This window comes from Hetaerina americana, unplaced genomic scaffold (assembly GCF_022747635.1).
Source record: "Hetaerina americana unplaced genomic scaffold, ioHetAmer1.1.p SCAF_29, whole genome shotgun sequence".
Classification (NCBI taxonomy): Eukaryota; Metazoa; Arthropoda; class Insecta; order Odonata; family Calopterygidae; genus Hetaerina; species Hetaerina americana.
The window spans coordinates 5,753,394-5,768,800 of NW_027286863.1; the positions used below are offsets into that span (position 1 = coordinate 5,753,394).

General features: G+C 42.8%; 1 protein-coding gene across 3 annotated transcripts in view; it reads right to left on the minus strand.

The window, feature by feature from the left end:
- LOC139689916 (uncharacterized) overlaps positions 1 to 15,407 on the minus strand; it is a 152,646-nt gene that overhangs the window by 47,087 nt on the left and 90,152 nt on the right. The window lies entirely within an intron of this gene.

Consider the following 15,407-nt stretch of genomic DNA (forward strand, 5'->3'; position numbering starts at 1 on the left):
GCCTTCTTTGTTCCAACTTTGGCGAATTGGGAAGGTTTGGTACCCGAGGAAACACGTAGCCTGGTTGAATCTGGGAGTGTCTTTAGGCGTCACCTGGATTTTAACCTGGTTCAATTTCGAACTTAGATAGATCAGAAAAGGCAAGTGTTGATGAAACCGTTGCTGGTACCATTCGGTTCTGACATGAGTGTTTCTTATTAAATATGAGGTATTGTACGAAAAAATAATATCATTCCACCCGCAATTGCTGATACCCATTTTAAGGGAGCAACATCTTCTGGAGCTTGATTCTGGATATTCTGGATAGAGAGACCTGCGAAGTTTCTCTCTCACATGTGTCGGCCAAAAAAGGGCTCCATGTCAAATTACGCTGCAAACCATGCAATCACGAAGTGTATGTGTGGGACATTTGAGTGAATGGCATCATATGATATTACACTGGGGAAATCGTTCACTGATATTCTATCTATGAAAGGACTAGATGGGTAAAAACAATCAGCACCGAAAGATCACGGAAAGTTTGAGTGGCATCAGTGTCAATCTTCGATATAAAATGAAGTCAAAACCAGTTGCTTCAGAACCTAATGCCATTGACCCAACCATTGAACCGAAGTGCGAGGGCAGAGTTCAAATTGTGATAAACCCTGTGGCGGGTGAAATCGCGTATTCTGACCATAACCAGTCCCTTTCCCTCTGCCTCGCATGGCATCTCAGATACACCCCACTAAAATCACTCGAAATAATGCTTGCTAATCGTTATCGGGCGGCAGGAAAGTAAAGGTCTGGATAGATGGCATTAGAGTAGTGGCCCAGATTTTTGATAAAAATTTGAATTGACAGACTGAGTAACGAATTGGTAGATCCCTCGAAGGTTGGCTGAAGAGGGAAACCCAATTCATTGGATGAAGTTAACTGGGGGATAGGTACTGACTCTACACAGTCTTGGACCAAATAGTATACCGGAGATGATAATGGCCAGTAGCATGATGTGAATGAATGCGGAGAAGACAAAATGTGAGTGACAAGAAGCAAACAATGAACAACGTCAAGCCACATGAGGAATAAAGAGATTGACAGAGAACAGGATAACCTAGAATAATGCTGCATATCGATCCTAGGAATGTTTGCTGTAATCAATCATATTTAAAGCCATGGCCAGGGAACAATTAGCAGTGAACCACGATATTCGTATCTTAGAAGTATCGTTATTTTCTCATTCTGGAAATTATAACAGCACAAGTATGCGTGGGTTCAATTGACGTCTCTGTTTTTTAAAGGGCGGTTCGAAACAGCCCTCCTCGCATTGGAGAATTAAGGCTTATTGCATCCATGGGAACTGAATTAAATACTAAAATGAAATAACTTGTAATTACTCTTCCCTCAGTGTACATATGTATAACGTATTATATTCCTCATCGCGTGGGGCCGTGGCACCTTCAGTCCGTATTGGATCATTTGGTACGGGCCTCGGAGGCTCAGCAACACGAAGGATTCAATTTCAGAAATCGACTGACCTCCATTCCTTTTGCCGGAGCCCTCGATGCTTCGTTAATTAATCGTGCTCGATCATCTATCAAAGCGCACACTTACTTGTTTGCAACTTTCAATATTTACGACTTGTTTTGACCCAGTGCAATTTTGATAGATATTTATAATAAGTAGTAATATTGTTTATATGTCATATAATATATTTTTGCTATATCCTAGCTATTCACTGTGCTAGTTTCCCTGGTTTTGAGGTCAAGGACTTCTTATTTTGCAGCGGGAAATTGGATTCACCAGGCATACATAGTCGGCGGCAATTGAGAAATATTGTACGTTACTGTGGTTGCACGTTATATGGAATGACGTCGGAAGGGCAAATAACCCTGTAGTACTCAAGCTTGTTGACCTCTTGATTCATGAATGTGGCAGACGTGTATCAATTGAAATGTCTTTGATTGCCTCTAGCAAATCGCACGCAAGCGAGCACCTGAAGACGCGCGCCATGTATACCATTTCATACATGCATGCTCCATTTCTGCGTAATGTCATCGCCACTCCAGATCTTGCTGTATTTTTTCTATGATAAAAATTCAAAATAAATGAAATTTCTTTCAAATGTTGTGCGCATTTTTATGTAGTTAAATGAATGGTTCCATAACATGAAACTCAGTTTCGGATGCGATATTGAAACTTCTCAAAAAATGAATTGGCGGCAGCCCATTTTATCCGCGTGGTTTATGTTTATTTTAATATTGGATGCATTGATTACTACCACTGCGTAGGAATGTCGCGGAGGGAGATTCCATTTGGCGTGATATCGCACCGGATTGTTCTGCTTTCAAATCCGGATGATTCCTCTGGACCCATGGCTAGTGGATGCGACAACCGAAAAACCGCAGTCTATACAGAGCGGGCGTTCCTGTATTTTGAATATGCGGAACTCAAACGATATTCGGTTTATTTCGAGGCGAGCCCTAACCTCGCTCATCAAATCATCCTCCCGATTGATTACCTCAATAGACAACTGATGGAAATATTTCCCATGATGATAGTCGTATCTTGTTGACGTATTTAACACCCTGCGGGATAAGTTACCACGTATCATCACTCAGAAAACCATTCACTAGACCCGAAACCCTTCCCGCACATAACAGCCTCGACGGAGACCGTTTCCTGAGAGCAATTTGATTATAGGGGCCCTTTTTATTAGTCAGTTGTGGTGGTATTGAAGCAAGGTTTCCCTGTGCCGAACTCTCTCCACGCCATGTCATCCTCGATCCCCGGGGCCTACCTCTCAACCCACTCTCCCTCTTCTGCATCCCCTCTTCTGCATTCTTCCATTCCCTCTCACATTCTCCCCCTTCTCTCTCATCGGCCTCGTCCATCGATCTCCTGGTCCGCCAATTAAATTTCGCTCGCCGTTCCAATTAACCCCTTACCCTCTTCGCTCCGCCCCCTCGCAATTGCGCCGGCTCCATCCCTCCTCCTCCCTTCCCATCCTGCGCATGCGCATCGTGAATGGCTTGAACGATTCACCTCTAAAATTTTCCATCGGCAATTGCGTTCGGATGCGCTGGGCTTGGATGGTTTGCTTCAGTCAGAGTTGCACTGAGGGAGAAAAATCACGGGCGTTGAACCTCTGGACTTGAAACAATAACAACTCCAAGGAAAGATTTTCATGCTCTGCCGATGACTCTGATTCAATCTAGGATCCGATGCGCGCCCCTTTGTCGACAGATTTCTCAGGGATTGCAGCATCAGGGTTATGTTAAGCGCCTGCCCTGATTGAAACTCGAGCCCTTGACCAATAGGCTAGTAGACGAGCGCGTCAACACCCCAGAGTGGCCTGATCAGAAAATTTGATGCTGACATTCTCCATAACTTATTTTATGCACATCTGAAAGTGCACGATTAAATTAGCTGAAATCATGCAAATAAATACATCTTTAGAGGCATCCGGAATTAGGAGGTGTTTCAGTTTCCCCGTGTCACTTCCGCTGTTGCATGAAATACAAGTAGGACACGAATAATTCGGTAGTAGGGGAGGTGCATTCTGAGAAAGCCTAGCGAATATCATTTATCCTCTTTTCGCTCTTCATTTAAATGTCATTTCACTCAATTTTGATGGCATCAGACGTGTTCACTATTTTATGAATAAAATAATCACAAAAAATAGGCGCGCATGGAGACTTGTGGAACGCGATATCTCTTCAAAAATATGAAAATTCGTAACCAAACTCACTTTAAATCTTCGGCGGTTCTTAATGAGAGCGTGTTTACTGCAGTGTCCTCCGCGGGGTTTTCCCATCGCGAGACATATCACTTCAAAACGGGTTTTGCGATCCGCGCAGAAGCGACACTGAAGCGTCAATTATTATTTCAAAAGTACATGGTATGTGGAATAAAGAGAGGGTTGCTCCACATTGACGTCCGCGGGGTGGAATACAATGCCATGGGCGCCTTTTAATGAAGAACTTCACACTAATTAAGAAAATGTGTCCTAGGATATTGTGATACGCTATATTAAAAAATGGTTTTCAATTTTGGGCTTATTTTTCTGAGCCATACCCGATAAGATATTAAGAGAAAGGACTACTCGATATGGTAATGCGCTCAAAGCACTCATCTGAGAAGAACTACATATTAGTGATTACTGTATACGAGGAGCCAGTTGAATCCCACCGGTAAATTAAGCAATGGAAAAATCTCCTGCAAACGTGATTTTGATCTAGTCCTAAAGATTACTCATTTCCCGCTAAAATATTACCACTTATTTCCCTCTAATATGGAATATAATTCAGTTCCCAATTATGATTCAACTGCAAAGATCCTTGGCATGGATCCTTCCTTTGACTATCTGCGAAGAAATTTTCCAGCCCACACAAATATTACTAAGTGTATGAACGGAAAAAGGTTTAGTCAAAATCATTTGAGTAAATTGTAAATACTAAAGTAGGAGAGATCATATAAATCAAATTTGGGAGATTAAGAGTGGAGCAGATAGATATAAGGTGTTATGTTTCCCACGGACGATGAGGGATCAAAATAGCACTGTTCGACGACCATCGGGGGAAAATAATTTTCATTTTCTTCATTATTAGTGGCCTAGTGTGTTGTATTTATCTCATATAGCTTTAATTATTGCCCTTCCTGTTTCCTACAGCTCTTTTCGTGGGCATAGAGAAGCGTATCTCATTTACATACCTTAGTTGCATGTATCTGTAGTTATCATCTTCTACATCATTTGAACTATTACATATTATTATTATGAGTTTTCTACCAATCAAGGTAGAGACTTCCAAAGAAGGGCGCAGGCTATAGAGTTGCACTTGTAGATATTCATTTACTCGGCTCTCACGACCGAACACACAACCTGAAGTCAGACTCCACAATACAAGTAAGTCCTCCTCCAATTCCGCATATATCAGCCCTCCCTTCATTCCATTCAACTTGCCCATTCCTTCCCTTTCCCTGTTTGATTACGCATCTCTAGTTATATCTATTGTTTATCATCCATCACATTACTTTCCCAATCAAAATGCTCTGAATCCATCTTTCCCATCTCCTTTGGATATCTCACAGAAATCCTCTCTACTCCCCCACCATACGTTGCACTTCCTCGTTTGTTTTTCTTTCACTCTACTTCACTTTCTCCATCCTTCTCCGCAACCACATTTCAAAAACCTCCAATGCACGCCAATCATTCTGCTTCAATGACCATGTTTCCGCGCTGCAAAAATCACTCTACATACCAACGTTATGAGTCTTTTCTTAACATCTTTGCTCAACGTCCCCGCCATCAACTCTCTCCACCTCGTGAGAGCTTCTTTGCTCTTCTTCTCATGCCCCTGTCTCCTCTACCATCTTGCCTCAAAACACTTCTAGATGTCTACACTGTTCCACCTACTCTAGTTTTTGCCCTCCAATGTTTACGTTTGACTTGGCATCCCTCTTTCTCGAAAACCACATTGCCTTTGATTTGTTAACATTCGCTCTCGTCCCATACCTATTGCCCTGATTTTCTAACGAGCTCAGCTACGTTTGCAAATACTTGGCTGACGGACGAACGCTAACTTGATCATCCACCAAACAACATATTTATCATTTATATTAAAATTAAAAATTAAGAAAAATTTCATTTTTGATGTTGCATGCCAGGTGTTGAATACATCTCTGCCACACACCCTGGCGGTAGCTTGTAGGCATCACGTAGATGGAAGGGTGTTGTCCCAATACCACCCGCCACAAGCCCACGTGACGGCTCACCAACTACCTACTGCGTAAATTTAGGTGCTCATTTGAGCATTCATACATTTTTATATAATTACGGCGTTTGTCATTGTTTTGCATTAAGACATGGGCTCAGCAGTGTCAGAGTGACTTCCGGTTTGACATTTAGACATTAATTTTCCCGTTTAATTCAGTCGATCCAGGGATCCATCAAGGAACTGAGTCAAAAACATAGTGGCCAACTGCAGAGTAAAAAAATCTGACAGTGTGGGCGTGCTGCAGTTTGATGGCCGCAAAAAAAGGTTTAATCACTTGAATTAGCGCTTTCCTCGCCCTTGTACTAGAATTTTCAAGACATTACCTAAGCGTTTAGTGGCCAGTTAAAATCTGCCCAGTGGAACTGCTCCAAACCTCGCTGTGGCGCCCTACCCATCGGAGAGATGGGCCATTGGGGAAATTGACCCCCGAGAAGAAAGACTGAGAGCATTCGAAACATTCCGGAGGAGGTGATGATGATCGAATGGACGGGTACACCGAGAAACGAATGAGTATGCATAAATGTGGAGGGGGATATTATTACAATAAAGAATGAACCAGATGGATTGGAATATATTGGAAGACGATGGGTTTATTAGAAAGTAACGGAAAGACAATATAAATGGGAAGTACCCGTGAGGGAGGCCAAAAGAGTATGTACACAGATAGGTTGGCCAATTACCGAGGGATATCAGACAGAAGACCTATCGTGGACTATGGAAGTGAGTTGGTATTACAAAGAAAAGAATTGATGGTTGCAGTCATCCACAGCAGCTTCGATATACGGAATCAAATGCCGATATTGGCGAAGATTAAAAACTTTAGATCAACTGCGAGGTATTACTTAAACCGTCGGAAATCCTGCCGAGCCACTGATGCTGACCTCCTTTTAGTGACTTCGGAAATTTCCCCTTTTTAAATCATTTCTCAGTCTCGAATATTGTAAACAGAAAAGTGTCCTTGGCAAAACTAATTCGGAGACACCCCAGTAATTAGCGCGGCCTACGCCACCAACCACCCTCCAAACTTCCACCCCGAAACCACAGGAAAACTAAAACCCTCCCACCCCTTCTCCCACACACTCTCCCTCCCTCCCCCCACCGCCAACCGAAATCAAATCATTCGAATCCAACTGTGCACACTCTCATCGGGCGGCAATGCGCGACGCGGCCCCTCGCGCATTTCCTCGGTAGGGTGAAACCGTTTAGCTGCGCAGTTGGAGGGCGAGGGGAGGCAGGAAATGCCCGTTTAGGAGGGGGCACAGCGGGCGGGGGCAGGAGCGTGCGTGCCCCCGGGAGTCTTTCTTCGCGCCTCTCCCTCGCCCGCTCCGCGAGTTTGTTGGGACCGCTCTTCGGAGGGACTCCAGATGTCTCTGGGCAACCTGGCTTCGTGACGAGCACGCCTCGACTCGGCCATTTGTGATCTTTGATCGACCGAAAGCGGTTATCGATACTGATGCCTCTCCTCTTCCCGTTCCTCGGAGCGAGAGCTGCCTCGATGGTCTCACTCGTTCTCACAAAACACATGTTGCGACATGTTGGGCCATGGTTCACTGTCGGTCGACCTCTTCCTGGCCTCATCCGCTCTCGTGGCATGCCATAACTGACTGTCCAGAGACCTTCTTAAGGCGGTCATTCTCGTGACAGCAAAAACACAGTGCACCAATAGGAAATAATGAATTCAAAGAAATAAGACAGCTTTCTGTAATTGATCGAAGATCAATTTGCATTAAGTTTTATTGATGCACGGAAAGGTGTGATTGTTTTATAAGCTCAAATTACTTGTTTATAAAATATTTTTGCGTGATCGCGTCCCTCTCATCATTCTGTGCTGTCAAGAGCAAAAGATATTTTCTTCAAATTCACATTTTTTCCCTCTCATCGTAACATTTTCGAATTTGTATCCTGTTTCGTGAACACTAAATAGATGAAATTTCAACATGCTGATGAAATTTAAAGGAAAGTTAACATTTGTAATAATGAAGAATGAAATTATAATATGTGGGAAAGCAGCATAAGGTGCAGAAAATTCACAACTGTGTAAAAAGTCCGACCCCGATGAACACTTGTGAATTTCTATTAATAATATTTATTCTCAGAAAAAGTGCAAGTTCGTGGAAATCAAAACAAAAAATATATATTATGGTATTTTAGAAATATTAAATGGCTAAAAAGGGCTAAAAAAATATTTCGACTTCATTGCCAGTTTCTTGGCACAAGAGCGAAAATAACAGACGGCAAGTACTAATTAGGTTTTTTCTCCATATACAGGCCATCGCTCGCTCATTTTCCGCCACAGACTTGCTTCTTGCTATTTTTAGTTTGGTCGAGAGTGAAATTAGGTAAAATATATCTAACAATGAGCATGTTCGTACGAGATAGTACTTTCCCGTGAACAACATTAAAGTTACCGGCTGCTAATATTCCAATCCCATAAATCCCTTCCCGTTGGTATCTGGATGATTTGAAGAGTAAACATGCAGATTAGGAGCATATTTGCGGAAAGGATCCTCCTCCCTCCCCTCCCTCTCTTTATGCCTCGGGGCACCACTCCATGGCTGCGTTCAATTTATGCTTAATCTTTCCTAGTCATAGCTAGAGAAGCAATAATTAATTCTTTGGCTGGGGAGTTATCTTTTTTCGTTTTTCGCTCGAAATTCGGAATTATTTGACACCAAAGTGATTTTATGACCATCCCCGTCCACTTGAAGCAGTAGAAAAGAGGACACACCGCGCAGGCTTCGAGGATCCGTAGCGTGTGGTGCCAGGGATAACCCACCCTTTCCCTTAAGCGTACTGCTGCAGATGCCTCTGCCCCGTGAAAGCAGGCTCGTCCCCTGCTCATCGGTCAATCCTTGGATGCTCGCCGGATTTAATTACAACTGCTGTCAGAGAATTTTCGTATACGATTGAAAATTGCTTAATCATGAAACCCTTAATAACTTATAAGACTCAATCATTCTCCATATCGTTAAGAACTCTGTCGCTAACTTTTGTCTCAATCAATCAATGAATGCAGAATAAGTCTTAAGGGAGAATTCTTGGAGTCGTTACCTTCCATATTCTGGAGAGGATTCGGAGAATTCATTTTTGTTTATACTGGAAAAGTTTTAGGGAGATTTCGAATCGCTCGCCTGTGCAATCGCTCCCATCTTTAAACAGGATCTTCTCCTTCGGGTCCAGTGAAATCGAAACCCGTTGAGCAGTGGAGGAGTTCATTCGGTCGCATTCGCCAATGAGGTGCTTTCCCTCCGGAGAAAGAAGACTCGTCCAGGAGGGCACGATTGGCCACGCAATGGCTGGCTTATCATGGTTAGCAGAGCGGAGAGCAACGCGTGCACTCCCCTTCGAGAACTATAAGGACTGGAGACGCCCTTTCGTCCGCATGCTTTTCATGGCTACTCGAATTTAACGACGCAATATGGAATCGTGGCAATTTTCCCCGAACGTAAACCAAGTACGTCATCACTCTCCCGCTTTAAGTTCACTGCAGAGTTTTCGCAAGCGTGCTTGCCGAATTCGACGAGACACGAAGCAAATCCGAGTTAAATTACGGCATAATTAATAGCGTCCCAGCGGTGATTTTAAGAGCGGTGGAGAGAGAGAGAGAGAGATGTTGGTCACCCCCGGAGAAAGATAGACGGGTAGGCCGAGACACCTCCAACAATCCATTTTGGAATTTGGAATGTAAATAATTGCTTTTTCCTCGATTGCCCTTCTTGCCTTTCACTAAGGCGCGCAGTTGCGGTTGCAACCGTCTGGAGATGCTCCCCCGGGCAATAAACAAATGAATACGCCTTCGAGCTGAAAATTGGGGGGGGGGGCAGTATAATAAGAAGTTTGTGTATCTCGTGATGTTGCGAGGAGGAGCTAATCCCTATTTTTGATTAGATTAGCTACCATTCTCTTCGCTTCCAGAATAAATTTATGATTCAAGTCCATTACACATTTAATATTAGTTTTGATTTTATTTTTTCAATTACGATACCGTTTAAATTTCATTATATCAACCATAAACGTGCAATGAAAGATGAACGTGATTCAGCGAGTATGGGAAGCCGATAATGGAGGAAATTAAGTTGGGAGTAGCGTTAATTACGCTCTTATCTATTATCTCTAATTACGCGAAGCATCTATTAGATTCCCAAAGCCATATACGAGGAAGGTCAGAAACGTAGCACGAAGAACAAAATACGGCCGCCATTTTTGAATGTATTATTATCACAGCATGCTTTCACATTATATTTGTCGTCAAATTAGAGAAATCCGTTCATTCTTTAAATATTGGAGATATCAATGTATCGTCATTGGCTTTTGATGCTTACTCCAACGTTCCGTTTTGTTTGAATGAATCCGAACACGTGTTTCGTGTCAACTTAATGACATGTTTAAATATCGATATGGGAGCGGGGGCGTCACTTGTGAAATTGATCACGCAGTGGAGAGCTGGGCCTCGATGCGAGCTGTCGTGCGCTCTCGTCGAGGGTCGGCGGCGCTTATCAAGTCACCCGTGCGTGTTCGTCCCGCCGGACTTTGGAACGAAGGGTGAAGGGTTGGAGGCGAGGTGCTTTCGCGATGAAGTCGGCGATGGTGTTTGCTCGCGGCGCTAGGGGAAGGTGCACATGTCGCGAGAGGGGAAGCGCGAATCATCGGAGGGAGGTCGGGGGTTCATCCAGAAGGGAGAAGCCGGGAGGGGGTAGACGAACGCAGCCTCTGGTCCCGTGGCATGCAAACCAGCGCATCGGTATGGGAGAGGGGGGCGAGGGGGGCGGGAGCAAAGGCTATGGCTAGATCAGATACGGCGCCGATGCATAAATTATGCGCAAGAGACCGTTATTCATTCTCTTCAGGTAGCGACGACATTGGTGAGGACGAAGGCCGTCTCGCCGTTATTTTGTCACGCTTTTTGCAACAGTTAATTTAAAAAAATAGCCGTATCCTGGACCGCTATCATCAGACTTACTTTAATTGTTCACGTGAACAATACACGTATTGCGAGAATCAAGTCAGGTTCTTCCTCAGTTTGAAACTTCCTCACGCGAACAGAGAGGACGCGAGTCTAAGAAATCCATCGGGTTGGAATGGTCGTCTAGGGGCGCCCCTCGTTCATCGAACGTAGGTATACTTCCGTTAGTTACACAATCTGCAGGGCCAGCGCGGTGATTACATCGGAGCGTTTCAAAATTATGTTCTATTTAAATTTGCAATACAAGTAAAACATTGATATTCAAAATCGAGTCGTAGCGGGAAAATACGAAAATATTCGCGCGTTGAATATTTTTTTGCTACGGACGAAATGCATAACCTTGTAAATAAAGCGGCCATAACAGAAGAACATGCATCTGAAATATTTTTTTATATTGCTGAATAATACTAATTGATCGTTCAGCCAATGTCGCACCGCTGCAATTTTCAGGAGAGTGCCATTGCTTGCTTATCAAATAAATCGTTAACGCGAGCAATATGTATGCTTTAATTGCTAACACAACGGGTCGCGTCGTCCCGCTTTTATGCACGTTAGCCATCAATTTCGTTATCAATGTTCTCAAGAACCACAAGTCTGACAGCCGTCTCCCGGAGGATGTTGCCCCTGAGGGAGTTTAAAAACAACAGGTGCGCTAACATTCGCGAGGCATTGACCCGAGGACTAAGGGGTGTAAGTGGTTAACGAGAATCAATTTAAAATGGGAAATCCCTTATTTTCAACGCACATAATACTCTGAATGCAACTGATTAATACTGTAAGGATTTTTTGGGAGCCACCTCGATGATTTATGTTTCTCTGGCAATCATTGCCCTCACTCGACAGTCGCCGACGTTAACGTCTTGCAAGACTCATCGCCATTTCGCCATCCCGGTCGTGGCGCCGACACGACTCCAACGCACGTGAATCTCCCCGGAGGAGGGAGGATGTTTCCCCGTTCCTTTCCACTTTGCTGCCCGAACAATTGCCGGATCAGCCTTCGAAAAGAGACGAGCCGCGCACGTGCAGTGGCGCGAAGAACCGAAAGTGAAACACCCCTAACCCCCGACGCCTGCAAAACTCTTGCAGATTGTCTGCACATTGACGTCACATCGGGAGGTAGGCGGGGGTATTGGTGGTAAGAAGGATGGGGCTGAGTGTGACCAAAGTGTGAAATGAGGGCGAGATAAAGAGCCATGTGTGAAGTGCGGCGTCACCACGGTCTTTGCGATAACAAATTCTTAAAAATGGATAATTTAATGCAATCCATGTCCATTACTTAATTGAAGATTAAAGGCGATGCTACACACAAAAGTTGAATGAGTCAAAAAAATGTTTCCTAAACAGTGAATAACTGGGAAAGTGGCGATGCAAAATTAGTAAAAAAAATCACCGATTCAATTTTTTTAAAATTCAATCCATTCGTTTTTGGAATTTTATTGTATTGCCATTATAATGTCAACGTTGCATAGGATTCAAGGTTTTCCCGGTAAACAGCATTTGGGGATCACACTGGCGGACGTCAACGGTCTTTGAGTCAGCCGCCGAAACGTCCTTCGGCGCTAATCGGTAAGAAACCCGAGACGTTTTCGTTAAGTTAAAGTTCTATTCGATAAAATATAAAACGAAATTAAAAATTAACCTCAGTAAAGTGCCCCATTGAGGATTATGGCGATTTGTTGGATCCCCGTCATCCTCATAATAATCATTATTGCGTGCGCCGGCACACTTACGCACCTGCGTGCGAACACGATCGCAACATCGCCAAAAAAAACAATCAAAACGTGTTCAAGATACATCAAACATGAATTTACACGCACGGCTAAAATCGAATGTCGATTAACTTGATCATTTACCCCAAAAAAATATTGGGTAAATAAGAATTATTAATACCGTCAAGAGGAATTTTCATATCTTTTCATTCGCACGAAAGAAATTTTGTTTATATACTCTTACAAGACATTTTTTAAAAACTATTTTTTCCTTTTTTCGGAGAGTAAAAAATCTTATTTCCAATAGGCTGTAACACTGCTCAATATGCTGTAGGGGACCATTATCAAAGTGCACACATTGTCTTTCGTACTCTTTCATCAATCCCTATCTTTCGGAAACCCAACCTTTAATCATGACATCCAGTCAAAAATGAGTGCGTAAATAAGTAATAGGCTTCTTCCCTCAGGAAAGGTAAATGTTTGTCTCGCGCGGATCTGTTGAGTCATTGGGGCGAGTTCTATGAGGCCGGGAGCGCTTCCGAAGACTTGGTTTCAAAACTTGAAAGCTAATAATAGACGCGTCCGGCGTGAAGCTTCTTTGCTGTCACACCTCGGCCCAACGAAGGGAAAATACCACACACCCACCGTGACCCGGAAAAAAATTCCCCTCGGATCATCGGTGAGGAAATGTAACTGTTTCCTAGAACTCAATAGACATTCCAAAGCATAGAACGATGCTCGATTTGCCATTTAGTGCTCCGAAATGCTTCTCTGTTCATATTCTAAGTTGATATTTATTCCACGACGATACTGCTGACAATTACGAACAATCGATTATTAGGGAGGAGTCACTAATCATGCCGGACACCCCAGACATGGAACCGTTCAACGAGGACGAAATATCATTAGCGGTCCAACAAATCAAACCCAAGAAGGCACCTGGACATGGCCAGATACATGGGATCATATTAAAAAAACTAGCCGGAAACCTAGTCAAATTCATTACAAACATCTTTAACGATTGTCTCATGTTTTCCTATTTCCCAGACTCATGGAAAGTCGGAACATTGCATACCATCTTAAAATCTAAGGAAAAGGATCCATCTGAACCTCCCTCATTCAGGTCAATCACACTGCTTCCGGATCTGGGCAAAACATTTGAAAGAGCTATCAAGGGCAGAATTGAAGCTTTTTTCAACAACACGCTCTACCACCCTAACCAATATGGATTTAGGAGAGGGAGAAGCACATCGGATGCCATTCACCGTATTTTATGGTTAATCGACAATCAAAGAAAATATACCATCGTCATCTTTATCGACATCAAAGGTGCATTCGATTCCGTTTGGTGGCCTTCAGTTATACAGGAGCTCAAGACCCTAAGGATCCCAGCTAATCTAATAAAGCTCCTGATCAGCTATTTTAATAATAGAGAGGTCAGATACTCCACGCAAACAACAAAAACACGCAAGATTTTAACAAGAGGCTGTCCACAGGGGTCGGTTCTTGGTCCGTTATTCTGGAATCTTTTAACCAACCAGGTACTCAGAAGAGACTTCCCTATTGGGTGCGAGCTCATTGCCTTCGCAGACGACATGGCCCTGACTATAGAAGCAAGCACCAGAGCCAAAATGGAACCCATGATTGCGGAATGTATGTATATAATTGAAAAATGGGCAACTGAGAACAAGTTAACGATATAGACTGCTAAAACTCAATACATGATCTTCGGAAGCAAGATGGCCAGGAACCCTACTGTGAAAATTTATAATAAAAACATAAAAAGGGCGTACGTATTTAAATACCTCGGCATTATGTTAGACGAGAAATTATCCTACCAAGCCCATATTAACTACACCATCAATAAAATAAAGAAAATTTTCCAGGCAGCTCGGAGATACTGCAGGTTTAAGTTCGGCACTGACTCCTCGCATGAACCCAAATATCGCAGCCACCTATGGCTGCGATATTTGGGTTCATAAGATCAACCTAAGTAGAATCCACCGTAAACTAAAAGAAGCTCAAAGGCCTGCCTGTTATCAATATGTAGGGGCTACTCTACGGTCAGCACTGATGCGTTGTGTATAATTTGCGGCCTACCACCCTTAAAATACGAGATCCTGGAAAGAAATGCTACAATCAAATTACAATCTGGACAAAGGGCTACACACTTCAATCTTGAACTTGATGAAAATCAATATACAAGGAAAAAGTCTTAAAAAAGAGACTGAGGGAAGAATCCATCATTCAGTGGCAATCTGAGTGGGATAGCAGTGATAAAGGCTCATACACAGAGGACATTTTCCCTGTTATTTGCGATAGATTAAAACTAAAAATCAACCTTTCACACAAATGTACCCAAATGCTATCAGGCCATGGAAATTTTTCAAATTACCTTCACAAAATTGGGAAATCGAGAACTAACCTATGTGATATCTGCTTGACAGAGGACACCGCCAAACACAGAATTGAAGAATTTATCCGTCATGAAAAAACAAGACTAGAAATATGGCATAACATGGCGGTGAAGAAAATTAAATTGCGCGAAATAGTATTATTCTGCTTAAAGACCAATTGTAAACTCCTATTTGATTTCGTCACATGAGTGGTAATTAAGCAATGTAAGCAGACACATCTAACACATTTCACTGTCAGTGTAAATTTTCCTATTTAACGTGCTCTACAACTAGGCGAAAAATCAAAATATATCATACATTCACGATACAAATTATTTTTATCTGTATACATTATGTTGTATGTTTCTGTACTTGTGCTGATTAATGTGAAAATATGTACTAATTGTACTCGAAGTGCCTAAATTCTAATGTTCTGTGTATTCTGTGAATGGTTAAGTGTGTAATTCCAAATGTATTATTATGTATGTTTTGGATACTTGAGAGTTTATGTAAATAACTGTTTGAAAATCTCACATCGGGTAACATTGGCGATTGAAGACAAAAGGGGAATTTAAGCCTGAGCAGG